Source organism: Amblyraja radiata, chromosome 3 (assembly GCF_010909765.2).
Source record: "Amblyraja radiata isolate CabotCenter1 chromosome 3, sAmbRad1.1.pri, whole genome shotgun sequence".
NCBI lineage: Eukaryota > Metazoa > Chordata > Chondrichthyes > Rajiformes > Rajidae > Amblyraja > Amblyraja radiata.
The window spans coordinates 64,596,278-64,611,190 of NC_045958.1; positions in this window are offsets into that span (position 1 = coordinate 64,596,278).

Sequence of the window (14,913 nt, forward strand, 5' to 3'; positions counted from 1 at the left end):
AGGATTTAAACCTCGCAATCAGGTGCCCCCACTACCCCATGAGGACCGTGGAGGACGTTGCAGCCCAAGTCGGACAGGCCACTGTTTTCTCAGTCCTCGACGCGAAGAGTTCCTTTTGGCAAATACCACTGGACAAAGGCTCCTCCGACCTGACGACGTTCTCGACACCGTTTGGCAGATTTAAGTTTCTGCGGATGCCATTCGGTATCAATTCTGCAAGCGAGGTGTTTCAGAGGGCGATGGAACAGTTGTTCTCCGGCCTGCCGTGTGCCATCATCGTGGATGACATCCTGGTTTATGGAAAGGAAGTTGCCGAGCACGACATGAACCTCCGCCGCGTCCTGGATCGGGCTCGGTGGATCAACCTGAAGCTGAACTCTAAAAAGTGCAGGTTCCGGGTCTCGGAGGTCACTTACGTCGGGCATGTCTTCACTTCGGACGAACTAAAGCCCGACCCATTGAAGGCTGCCGCAATCACCGAGATGCCGGCTCCCACCGACATGCTCGGTCTGCAACAATTCCTGGGTATAGGAACTACCTAGGGAAGTTTATACCCAATCTCAGCGAGCTGAGCTCGTCCCTGTGGCAACTGACCAGAAAGGACACCGCTTGGTCCTGGTTCCCGCAACACCAGCAGGCGTTCGACTGTCTGAAGTCCAAGTTGATCAGCACCCCGACACTGAGGTTTTTCAACCTACGGCGCTCGATCACTGTCACCTGCAACGCCTCCAGGTTCGGGCTCAGTGCGGCCTGCCTACAGTCCTCTGATGATGGATCGCTGTATCCTGTCTCGTACGCCTCCCGCACCATGACCGACACCGAACAACGGTATGCTCAGATCGAAAAAGAGCTGCTCGCGGTCGTGTTCGCCTGCTCCAAATTCAAGGACTTCCTTTTTGGCAGCCGTTTTACAGTCGAGACTGACCACCAGCCGCTGGTGACCATTTTAAACAAGCCGATCCATGTTGCAGCTACAGCGCTTTGACTTTAAACTAGTCTACAAGAAGGTCACGGAGATGCACGTTGCCGACACTCTCTCTCGCGCCCCATGGGCTTCCTGCGACTGCCACCCCTACGAACAAGAGGAACTACTTGTGCTCGGTGTTAACTTTGTTCCCACTAAGCAGCTCCAGTGCCTGGCCAAGCACACCGCTGCTGATCCCGCTCTGCAGCGACTTTCTTCCGTGATCAAACGTGGCTGGCCAAGCAAGCGCGCCAGTGCACTGGCTGAGGCTCAACCCTTCTTCCTGGTCCGCGACGAGCTGGTGATCCAGGACGGCATCATAGTTAAGGGTCACAAGGTCGTGGTCCCTTCCTCCCTGTACGACCAGTACTTCAACGTGGCCCACAGCGGGCACCCTGGGGCTGATGCGACGATTGCCCACGCTCAGTGCCTGGCCTGGCATGGCCAAGTACATCCGAGACCGCATCTCGTCCTGCTCTACCTGCAACAACCTTGCGCCCCACCAACAACGGCAGCCACTTTTAGAGCAACCGGCGCCTGCCATGGCCTGGACTTCGCTGGCTGCTGACATCTTCGAATGGCGTGGCAAGCAATATCTCGTCCTGGACGACTCATACTCGAACTGGTTCGAGGTAGACCTTCTTACTTCCCTCACGTCCGAGATGGTTATCCGCAAGCTGCGAAGACATTTCTCCACTTTCGGCTCCCCGGTCCATTTGCAGACCGACAACGGCAGGCAGTACACAAGCAACGAGTTCAAGGCATTCGCCAGCAAATGGAACTTCCACCATTTCACCAGTAGCCCGGAGTACACACAGAGCAACGGTTTGCGGAGCGGGCCATCCGAAGTGCCAAACTTTTAATGGAGCAATCACGCCTGACAAACTCCGATTTTTACCTAGACCTCCTGAACCTCAGAAATATCTCCAGAAACCCGACCATGGGTTCACCTGCCCAGCGCCTGATGTCCAGGACAACCAGGCCACCGATCCCGATTGCTCAACACAAGCTGCTGCCTCAAGTGTTGGAGCCTGCCTCCGTCCAGAAGCGCATACAGGAGAGAGATGACGTCCAACGGCGGTCCCATGACAGGTCGTGCAAACCTCTTAAGCCTTTGCTGCCAGGACAGGTCATTCGGCTGCAGACTGCCAGCGGCTATTCCCGTCTCGCAACGGTGGTTGGCGTGGCCGAGTCTCCCCGCTCCTACCTGGTTGAATTTGAAGGAACTGTTTATCGCAGCAGCCGTCAGCATCTGCTTGCCGTGAACGAGCCGAGACCGCCGCCTGAGGGTCCATACGCTCCGCCGCTGCTGTTCCAGCCACCGACAACCATCCCGGTTTCTGACCCCTACATGCCCCAGACCCCTCGCGTGCCGCGATCTCCTCCGCGTGGGTCGCCCTGTGCCGACCGCGTTTTCACCCCTCCTGCATGTCGGTCCCCCCTACCGTTCTCGTTTTCCCCTGCGGCTTCGCCGTCTCCAGCTCCCGCTGATTCCTCTGTTCTTTCCGGTGAAGGGGGGAAAGGCATGGTCCGTACGCGCTCGGGTCGGGTTAGTAAGCCACCTGTTCGTTACGGCGATTTTGTTTAATTTTGTTTAACTCTGTTGCCATGGTCCCATGCCATGTTTGATTTTCTAAGGGGAAGGATGTAGATGGTTTATGCATGCAACCAATAATATAGCTACCTCAATACCACTAACCACGCCTTAGTTACCAATTATAATAACGCCTTCTTCTCCTTATGCGCAGCACAGTAGCAGACTGGAGACAGTGACTGCTGATGTGTGTTTAACCCTGTGTTCTCATTAAAGACTAGTGTAAAGTACAAGTGTGTTTGATCACTTATTTACAGGTGTATTGGCTTGAAGTTGAAAGGCGCTACTTACTGCAAATGGTGGCTTGAAGTTGAAAGGCAATACTTACTGCAAATGGTGGCTTGGGTGCTTTGGCTTGAAGTTGAAAGGCATTACTTACTGCAAATGGTGGCTTGGGTGCTTTGGCTTGAAGTTGAAAGGCACTACTTACTGCACATGGCAGCTTGGGTGCTTTGGCTTGAAGTTAAAAGGCACTACTGCAAATGCACTTACTTCCTGTTTGCACTGTATATTGATTTTAGATAAAACGCTACCACTTACGGCTGTGATTTTTGGCCATCTTACTCAGTCCCCCTCCGCTGAGCAGGTGCAGAGAATTCTTCCCATCAATGAAAAATAAAAGTGTTATTAGTGTTTTAAAAATATTGAGAATCTTTCTCCTGTCAATCACACCATGAAAGCCACACCTTTTCCGGTGGGAGGGGGAGGGGTTATAAAATGCGGAAGTGTGGGTGTGGCTCAGTCTCTGCATGACAGGGGAGGGAGAGGTCACGACTCTGTCTGAGCTGTGAATCAACTGAGCACACTGAATGCCTACTGAACTGTGAGTTTGATAATTTGTGTGGTTTTATGGTGGTTTCACCCTGCGTGAAATGGTATGAAGCTGCATTTGAATTTGGTCGCCTTGCACTCTGCTTGAAGTGGTTGGAAACTGCACATGAATTCGCTGGCCTTGCACCCTGCTTGAAGTGGTAGGAAACTGCACTTGAATTTGGTGGCCTTGCACCCTGCTGGAAGTGGTAGGAAACTGCACTTGAATTTGGTGGCCTTGCACATTGCTTGAAATGGTAGGAACATGGATTTGAATTTGGTGGCCTTGCACCTTCTTGAAAAGGTATTTCAAGAAATAGTCATGAGTCAACTGCCAGCCCACCAGCCGTGAGTGAGCTGCCAGCAGATCAGGCTTGAGGGACTGAGCTGCCACCCCAAGAACCCATACCAGCACCCCAGAAAGCCTCCCCACTGGCCACCAATATTGGAATTGGTGGAGAGGTGGAATATTGCGTCGGGGGACCAGCCCTCCCGTGTGACTATGGGAACCAACGGGTCCCACTTAGTCTAGTAATTTTATATGTTTCTGTAAGATACCCCCTCATCCTTCTAAACGCCAGTGAATACAAGCCTAGTCTTTTCAATCTTTCCTCATATGACAGTCCCGCCATCCCAGGGATCAATCTTGTAAACCTACGCTGCACCGCCTCAATCATAAGGATGTCCTTCCTCAAATTAGGAGACCAAAACTGTATGCAATACTCCAGATGTGGTCTTACCAGAGCACTATACAACTGCAGAAGAACCTCTCTACTCCTATACTGAAATCCTCTTGTTATGAAGGCCAACATTCCATTAGCTTTCTTCACTGCCTGCTGTACCTGCACGCCAACTTTCAGTGACCGGTGTACAAGGACACCCAGGTCTCGCTGTACCTCCCCCTTACCTAACCTAACCCCATTGAGATAATAATCTGCCCCCTTGTTTTTGCCACCAAAGTGGATAACCTCACATGTATCTATATTATACTGCATCTGCCACGCATCTGCCCACTCACTCAACCTGTCCAGGTCCCCCAGCAACCTCCTAACATCCTCTTCACAGTTTACACTGCCACCCAGCCTTGTGTCCTCCATAAACTTGCTAGGTTTGCTCATAATTCCCTCTTGCAAATCATTAATATATATGGTAAACAGTTGCGGCCCCAACACCGAGCCTTGCGGCACTCCACTCGCCACTGCCTGCCATTCTGAAAAGGACCCATTCACTTCAACACCCTACCCCCAATACCATGTGCTCTAATTTTAGTCACTAGTCTCCCGTGTGGGACCTTATTAAAGGCTTTCTGAAAGTCTAGATACACTACATCCACTGGCTCCCCTTCATCCATTTTACTTGTCACATCCGCGAAAAATTACAGAAGATTAGTCAAGCATGATTTTCCTTTCATAAATCCATGCTGACTTGGACTACTCCTTTTACTGCTATTCAAATGCCCCATTATTACCTCTTTAATAATTGACTCCAGCATCTTTCCCACCACCGAAGTCAGGCTAACTGGTCTGTAATTCCACGTTTTCTCTCTCGCTCCTTTCTTGAAAAGTGGGATAACATTAGCTATCCTCCAATCCACAGGAACTGATCCTGAATCTTTTGAACATTGGAAAATTATCACCAATCCGTCCACTATTTCAAGAACCACCTCCCTGAGGACCCTGGGATGCAGTCCATCAGGCTCTGGGGATTTATCATCCTTCAGTCCCATTAGCCTACCCAATACTATTTCTTGCCTAATGAAAATTTCTGTCAGTTCCTCAACCCCCTTAGATCCTCTGTCCTCCAGTACTTCTGGGAGATCGTTTGTGTCTTCCTTAGTGAAGACAGATCCGAAGTGCCTGTTCAACTCTTCTGCCATTCCCTTGTTCCCCATAATAATTTCACCGTGTCTGCCTTCAAGGGACCCACATTTGACTTTGCTACTCTTTTTCCCTTAACATATCTAAAGAAGCTTTTACTGTCTTTCTTTATATTCCTGGCCAGCTTCCCTTCATACTTCATCTTTTCAGCCGTATTGCATGTTTTGTTTCCTTCTGTTTTCTTATGAAAGTTTCCCAATCCTCTGACTTCCGGCTACTCTTTGCTGTGTTATACATATTTTCTTTTAGTTTTATTCTATCCCTAACTTCTCTTGTCAGCCACAGTTGCCTCCTACTCCCTTTAGAATCTTTCTTCCTTTTTGGAATGAAATGACCCTGCGTCTTCCGGATTATGCCCAGAAATTCCTGCCATTGCTGTTCCACCGTCATTCCTGCTAATATCCCTTTCCAATCTACCTTGGCCAGCTCCTCTCTCATGCCTTCATAATCCCCTTTGTTCAGCTGCATCACTGCCATTTCCGATTTAACATTCTCCTTCTCAAATTGCAGATTCAAACTAATCATATTATTAACACCAATTAGTGTCTTCTTGCTTTTGCAATTCCTCAACTCAATCCACAGTGACTCTACCTCGTCAGTCCCTATGTCTTCCTTCGCAAGCGACTGCATTCCATTCCTCACCAGAAGAGCTAACCCCCCCCCCCCCCCCCCCCCCCCCACCTCTTCCCACACCTGCCTGTCCTTTCTACAGGATGTATAACCCTGAATATTAAGTTCCCAGACCCGATCCTCATGCAGCCACGTCTCGGTAATCCTCACAATGTCATATCTACCAACCTCTATCTGAGCCTCAAGCTCATCTACTTTACTTCTTATACTACGCGCATTCAAATACAGTACTTTAATTCCTTATGCATCTCACCATTCACATCGATCCCAACTATACTTGGCCATTCTCTCCTATCCCTTTGTGAGCATTCTTTCCCGTTAACTCTGGGGTAATTAACTATTCCTTTACTCCCTTTCCCTTTAACTCCGTCCTTGACTATCCCATTTGACACCCCCCCCCCCTCCGATTTAGTTTAAAACCACCTGTGTCGCAGTGGCAAACCTGCCTGCCACGATGCCGCATGCATGTTTGTTAGTGCTACTCTGGGGTATTTATTAGATTGGATGGGGTATGGGATCCAATGCAAGAGTGCCTACCCTCTCCTATGTAGGGCCCTGTACATCTTGTCTAATACACATTTGACAAACTCTACCCTGTTTAAGTCCTCGACAGTCGACACAATGGCAGTCATGTTTATATTGGTTAGGTTAAAATCCTTTACCTTTACAGTCTTATTATTAGTCTTGCAGCTGGTAAACAGGGCAACATAATGTTAATAGATGAAACCCATGTCCACAACTGGGAAGGAGGTTATTTTACAGGTGCAGGGGGTGGGGGAATGGGAGATGAGGAGGTGGGGGTGGAGGAAACAATGAGAGCTGAGAGAAGTGAGCCTCGGGTACTTGAGATAGAGGGAGTGCATATTCCACTGGATTTCTGAGTATGCTCAAACAAAGTGGACCTCTCCTGGGGATAGATTCACTTAGTAAGAGAGGCGCTAACATAGACACAAGGAAGGGAGGGATTATATGGATGAGTCAGGCTCAGCAGACATGAACGACCCAGAGTAGATAATTTGATGCACAGAGCCACAGCAGCCCCAGTCCGTAGGGACTGGAGCCAGGATGGTTGCATGGATTATATCAACAGTTTCCAGGGGAGTGGGAACACAAAGATGACTGTGGACAGGTGTGAACAGTCACGATTAGAATAGAAAAAGCATGAATAGAAGCAAGCATTTGAAATAAATGACAACCCCAGAGGAGTTGTTTCAATTGTTCCAAAGCAGGACACTTAAGCTGCAAAGTTAAGTGTTTAACACTTGAGAAAATGTTTTTTTTCTGAAATGGTTGGAAGTGAGAATGGTCTGTGAGTTTTAGTGTTGCATGAGGTGTGGCAATCTGTTCCAGGTGACGGAGAGAATGAATGTGGTGAGTGAGTGAGTGGCTGAGTAGAAAGGCTGTAACATGCTTGTTAAGTCTGTTGTGAGGATGTATGAAATAACCATATGCTCCAGAGGAAAAGGACGTGACTAACTGAAAGATTCTGTTACTTAATGTGAAATATATTTGTGAGACCACTTGTGATTAGGAAGCAGCACCTCTTTGAGATGTTGCACCGATGATCCATTCTGTGGGGCTCCCCCCATCCACCCTTTTCTTTTCCTTTTCCTTTGTCCTTTGGTATATATGCTAAAGATTTCCACTGTGGAAATTAAAGGACCTGTCCCACTTACGTGTCCTTGACACACAAATTACGCGACCTCGTGATCGCGTTGAGGCACACGGGCATCATATGGCCGCGCGGGGCCGGTCCCACTTAGACGTGCGGAGGGGTATGTAGTTGTGCTCGACATCGCGCGGGTCTCCGAAAATTTTGTCGCGAATGAAAACTTCGCGCGCCAATGGCCTGTCGCGTAACTGACGGCCAAAGTGGGACAGGCCCAAGACCCTGGCGCGACGCAACGTCTCACCTCCAACAGTAGCAGAAGCAGGCAAAACGATCGCCGAACTCGGCCTGGGGCTCACGGCCGTCACGGTCCGGATCCGCCCCCACTTCTACTCCCAGAGCAGGGCCAAAAAATTGAAGATGGGCACAAAATGCAGGAGTAACTCAGCGGGATGGGCAGCATCTCTGGAGAAAAGGAATGGGTGATGTTTTGGGTCAAGACCCTTCTTTTCAGACTGAAGAAGAGTCTCACACGAAACGTCACCCATTGTTTCTCTCCAGAGATGCTGCCGGTCCTGCTGAGCTACTCCAGCTTTGCATCCATCTTCAAATGACGTTATGCGCTCCAGACGGCTGTGTGTACGCATGAAATCGCATTCGACCTTCGCGGAACCGTCGCGGCTCAAAGTGACCACGAAGTCGCGTAATTTGCGTGCCAAGGACACGTAAGTGGGACAGGCCCTTTACTGTTTAACCTACATTTTTCAGTTACTTGCAATGGTTCTGAAGGAAGAAAAGTGGCTTTTTATTTCATCTTACCTGGATTTTAAGAGTGTTCTTTTATTTATTTTAGTTAAGTTTAGTTTAGAGATACAGCACGAAAACAGGTTTTACAGTTATTATTTGAGCATAGAACATAGAGCAGTACTTCAAAGGAACAGGCCTTTTGGCCCACAATATCTGTGCTGAACGTGATGCCATTAAATATCATGGCATTTGTTGGAGCATTATAACGTTTTTTTGGAAAGTTTGGTTGATATAATGCATGCATATTGTAAAGTAAAAATGAGTAACTGGGGTTCAGTTCATTCCTTGCTCCCAGAAAACAAATGTGTTATGTGCTTGAAGTTCAGCATTTGCCTGGTAAATGCAAGTGATGATTCAACTTAGATCAAGGACTGGGCCAAACAGTGGCAATCCATTGCCAACCAAAGGGAACCAAAGAGAGATGGCAAGCCAAATGAGACTCAGCCCGCCAACAATCTCATTACTACTGAAGACCCATCTCCTGCTTCACATCTAACTACTCTTGATGGAAATTGACCTACGGATAAATGGGAATGGGAACGTGACTGTGGAAGATATAGAAAGTGTATGTCAGCAAACCATGAAGTGTAATAGCAATTGTATTTGGTAATGAAGGCTAGTTCTAGAGTTGGAAGACTAGTGATCTTGATCAGAATAGTATGGGGAAAAAGCAGGATCATATTGAATGGTGGTGTTGGCTCGAAGGGCCGAACGGGCATACTCGAGCACCTATTCTATGTTTCTATTATAGCTGAAGGCAATTCAGTTCCACAACCTCGAAGTCATGCAGACTGATCAGAGAGAGCGAGAGATGAAAACAGTGGTAGGGCCAGCTGAAGAAGCATCACCCGAACATCACCCATTCCTTCTCTCCAGAGATGCTGCCTGGCCTGCTGAGTTTCTCCAGCATTTTGTGTCTCTATTTAGTGAAAGGATATATCAAGGAAAGGGACTATTGCATTGGGGTGAAGTCCTTAGAACCATTCAAATATACTCCCAAACCCATGTAGTCACATCTTAAGGACGTTTTGAAGACATGTGATTACTCTGCTCCAGATAATTCTCAGTCACAGTAAAGAACATCAACTGTTGCCTGTGATACTGAGGAAAGCTGAGCACTCCAGCTGATGCCTCTTGCTCACGCAATAACTACTGACTGCCAAGTCTGATAGTTTCAGTTTTAGTGAAGGGCATTTTACTTCGGAGTCACTCACGTGACTACGTGAAGAAGGCCGTCATCTACTTGGCGCGTCATTACTTGACTCGCTTTGCGACAACGAGCCGACTGGCGGCAGCATTTGCGCTGTCCAGCGGTAAGTTTAAACCAAGGTAGTCTTTAAACTTACCTCTGGGATTGGTTTTGTATTGCAGGAAACTCATTTTCAGAGTTTGCCTGATGGATTGGGGGCGAAGTCCGGACGGGCCACGGGTAAACCTCTATGGACCGCGGGAACCCAGTCACGGAACAGAGGGATCCCGGTCATGACCTCGGGGATACCCGGAAATGGACCGCGAGACCCGCTACAGAGACTGCGGCAGTGCGAGTAGCGGGTGGCGGTCAAATTCGCCTCTCGAATCGCTGGCAATGGAGCCAGCAGCGTCGGACTGATGCCGACAGCACCTAGACAGCCGTTTGAAAGGTTAGTCATAAAATGGTATCTCCCGCTCTGCGGAGGGGAGCATAGGGAAGAGGCCCATACATTTAAACATATGGTAGCAATGTTACAAAATTTTGAGATTTAAAAAATCAAGTCTGTAATTTATCCCATCAGATAAGCATAAAAAGAAGTTAATTTGACACCTTAATTCACTTTCAGATCTCAAGTATTAAAAAGTTATGGCCATTTTCATACTCGGAAATTATCATCTTGTTCCCTATTGATTTTCTATGGACATAACAAAAAAGCTGTGATCGTGTGCAGTCAAAACCCCATAACCTTCTTAAAAATAAGAGAACTGAATGAATTTTCAGTTATCGTAGATTGAACCATTCTGAAACAAATATAAATAATCTTACTTGGATGACCTGAATTAAAGCATATAATTAGTTAGTTACCAAGTGCAGCTAATTTCAAACTTCAATTACTAGATCTAAACATCTATCCATTTCTTAATAAATGATTAACATTTTTAAATCGCCTAAGTGTCCAAATAATATTCATAAATAATTCACAATAAACATGATTTTAAATCTCATTTACATTAATTTATAGGCCAAATGAAGAATTTAGTGTTCAATTGCTGCAAATTAAAGTCCATTTTAAATCAGCTTTCTAGTGGGATCCTGTGAACGCGCTGGTTTAGAACGTTCACATTGCGGTAGATTTGTGCCCTCAAATGCCCAGAAAAATACTGCGGGATATAATGGGCCCAAAATGAGCTACTCGCAATATTAAACTTTGTATAAAAGGGATCTTAAGAAGCCCTTTTTAATGTAAAAATAAGCAGCCTACCTTCAATTGTTTGCTCTATGAGACCCTGACAGCTGCCGGTGGTCGTGGGTTTAGAGATTGATTTTTAAACTATTATAACTATTATACAAGGCCTTTAAAACTAATAATAGCTTTGCGACGGGGTCTTCCAGCGATTTTCGTTAATATTATCTAGGCTGAACATCTTCGATTGGAACAGCCTAGAGAAAACCGCGTTTTAAACCCGCCCCCCTCTAAACGGCGCCAAAATCGCGCACACCCGCAGCGACAGATTTTCAGCGACGCTTCAGGTAGGCTTTGCAACATACCTACATATGGGCCAGAAGTACCTAGGCAAACCCGTTTGGAGGGTTAGCCATAAATTATATCTCCTCTCTGTGAGAGGAGTGTAGGGAAGAGGCCCATTCATTAAAACAAATGGGCCAGGAGTACCTAGGCAAACCCATTGGAGGGTTAGCCGCTATTTGATCTCTCGCTCTGAGGAAGGAGCGCAAGAGAAAGCCCGCAAACCAAGTCGGGCCAGGAGGATTCCGGATGGAGAGGATAACCTCCTTCATGGGTAACGTGTTTAAACGTTCAACCCACATGGAGCACCTGATGGAGAGGTGCTCCACAATGATATTCTCCAAAGGAGGGAGTTATCAGCCCGGGTATTATGGAGAACCCGCAGGCAGCGGCAACTGTTTCAGGGCTGCACAAATGTCTCCTGCTCTGAGGAGAGGAACATCCAGGGTCAGTTTCAGTCTGACCCAAAGCAAGAACCTGATATAGGTCCGCTGGAGGGCCATGTCAGCGTAGGTATCCTCAGGGGCCTGCGGCAGCACCTGTTTTCAGGCTGCCTACAAATCTCACTCTCTGTGGAGGGGAGTGTGAGTGATCAGTAGGTAACTGATCTCAAATTTAAAGTATGAACATACTGAGCACATGCATATGGCCTCAAGAATACTCGCAAACAAAGGGTTTGCTGCCAGAAGAGTTGGTCTCCAGCCATTGGCAGAATACCCGGAAGAGGCCAGAGTTCTCACGCTACAAGTGCCGGCAAGGGAACAGCGCTATCAGGGTGACATTGGAGAAACCAGCCGCCGAATCCTCTCTTATGGTAAGTCCAGAAGAAGGAAGCAAAAGCTGTCGGACTAATCAAGGTACCAACGACAAGCAAAGCTTCATCAGTAGTAGCGACAACACACCCCACACCATAGGGGTAAGTGGTTCAATGAAGCCGGTGGCAGCTTGAAAGCTGGGCACGGAAATGATCAGAGTCATCTTTCAAGGCAGACTCGAGTTATGGCCAGAATTGTCTTAAAGGCAGACTCAGTATGATGAGTTTTCAGACCAAGACCAAGCAGGGGTCAGGAGGAAACATGGAAGCCACACTCCCTACCAGTCCTACTACCCCAATCAAGGAGAGAAAAGTGAACCCGCACAGCAGCCTTTTGGGCTTACACAAGACCACCGGTAGCCATGGAGGTATGTGGGTCTGGGTTTACCGAAACAAGGGATTGTGGACCAGTTTACATGTTGGTAATTTTTAACTCTTGTGTTTTTGTTTCAAAATGACAATGAAAACAACATGAGTTTTCAGATCTGGTTTAAAAAACAGATAATAACATGTGATTACTTTTACTGCACAACATACATAGGTTCCAAGCAGACTTGGAATTGGGACCGGAGTTGTCTTCGAGGCAGGCCCAGTATTATGGGCAGGATTGCCTTTCAGGACAGGTGACAGATGGAGGATGTCACTTCATCCAGGTTTAACTCATATGTGCAGTACAGACTTTCAGAATAGTACATTTTGTTACGGTCTAACAACTGTTTTATAGGAGCTATATGGCAAGCATCAATCTCAAGATGCATGCTATGCAGTTTCCCATTCACTGGAATCCACAGAGATATTGAAATGTACCTGGATGGGGCTATAATAACAGTTAAAGCGTTGCAAAATAGCTAACTACAGTTCCCAGGTTTATTTACCAAATTTCCAATGGAGCTTGGGCTGCTCAGAGCTCAAGAACATTAGTTATCATTTATCTGGAATGATGTTAAACGCTGGGTTGCTAAGAAATTAACTGTTGTAGGCCCAAACTATATTTGAAGAATCGGGTCCCACCCATCTAGTTAAATTAAGTAGATACCCAATCAGACTACTGATTATTGAGATTAACATTTAACTATCGACTAACAAGGGATTCCGCCCTGGGCAAGAGAGCAATTAACAGAAGCCTGTAACAACCTCGTTGGTTATCAAACAGCTTTCTATTCATCAAGATGTAGTTGACAATATAGCAGCTGTGTATCAGCGGTACAAATTGGGCTTTGCATTACCTGAAGTTAAAATATGCAAAGAATTAACCTCGCTATTATGGTGATGAATCAGCATAACAAACCAGTTTGAAGTTTGATCTTGATTTATGAGGAGTTACGATGGCGCTTACGTGCCCACCGCTCCCACCTCATATTATCAAGGCCATATGGTAATTCCAGTTCTCAAAATCTACTAAGTTCATGGTCAACTACTTGTTTTTCTGTGATTCCCCCGCTGCTTTGAAGTATGACGCGCCAAGTAGGATGACGGCTTCATCACGTAATCACTCATCGACTCATCGTAACTCATAAAATCAAGATCAACTTCAAAGGTAAGTTCGTTTAATCTTACTATTTTCCTGCCAACGTCAAACACCTTAAAGTTTGGCCTCCCTAGGATAACTTTCTGCTCAGGGGCCAAGGAACAGAGTGTGAGGGATTAGTGTCAGAGTCACACAGCACAGAAAATAAGCCTGTTGGCCCAACTCGTCCATGCTGACAAACGTGCCCCATCTAAGCAAGTCCCATTTGCTTGTCTGGTCCCAAATCCTCTAAATCTTTTTATCCATGTACTTGTCCAATTGTGTTTTACATGTTGTTACAGTACCTGTCTCAACTAGTCCCTCTAACAGCTCTCCATAATCTCACCACACTCTCTGTGTAATAAATTACTACTCAGGTCCTATGAAGATTTACCCTCACATAAAACATAGAAACATAGAAAATAGGTGCAAGGAGTAGGCCATTCGGCCCTTCGAGCTGCACCGCCATTCAATATGATCATGGGCTGATCATCCAACTCAGTATCCTGTACCTGCCTTCTCTCCATACCCCTCTGATCCCTTTAGCCACAAGGGCCAAATCTAACTCCCTCTTAAATATAGCCAATGAACTGGCCTCAACTACCTGCTGTGGCAGAGAATTCCCACAGATTACACCTTCTGTGTGAAAAATGTTTTCTCATCTCGGTCCTAAAAGACTTCCCCCTTATCCTTAAACTGTGGACCCTTGTTCTGGGATTTCCCCAAACATCGGGAACAATCTTCCTGCATCTAGCCTGTCCAACCCCTTAAGAATTTTGTAAGTTTCTATAACCTTCTCTGCACTCCCTCTATGGCAAAGAATGTCTTTCCTGAGATTAGGAGACCAAAACTGTACCACAATACTAGGTGGGTCTCACCAAAGCCCTGTACAACTGCAGTAGAACCTCCCTGCTCTAACTCAAATCTTGTTGCGATGAATGCTAACATACCATTCGCTTTCTTCACTGCCTGCTGCACCTGCATGCCTCTTTCAATGACTGGTGTAATGACACCCAGGTCTCGTTGCATCTACCCTTTTCATAATCAGCCACCATCAGATAATAGTCTATTTCTGTTCTTGTCCCAAAGTGGATATGTTGACGGTGTGACAAGTTGGGCCGAAGGGCCTGTTTTCAAACCCTGTATCACTCTATGACTAAGCAAATGCTTCAGCCTTCCTTTTTGCAATAATAGCTGAGCCTTGACATTGTTTGGAGAGAAATTGGGATATTCTTGGAGCATCCATCTCCTGTTAGATGTTAACAGTTATCTCCTGCTGTGACAGAATATCATCAATTAGCATGGGATCACAGGTCAATTCTGTTCCTGCTTTTCACCCTCCTGCAACTGCCTCCATCTTCATCTCCCTCACGATTCCATATGCTTTTTATCTTTTGTCCGACTCAACCTATCATACACTTGTTCTGGTCTCCCAACTCCATAATCCCCTGAAGTATCTGCCTCTCATCCTTTAACCCTCCTCAGTCTGCCACTCACATACTGACTCCTGTTCACCCCTTCCACCTCTCTTTATACTGGCAATCATCCCACTCTTTCTAGTTCTAACGAGAGTTTCAACCTGAA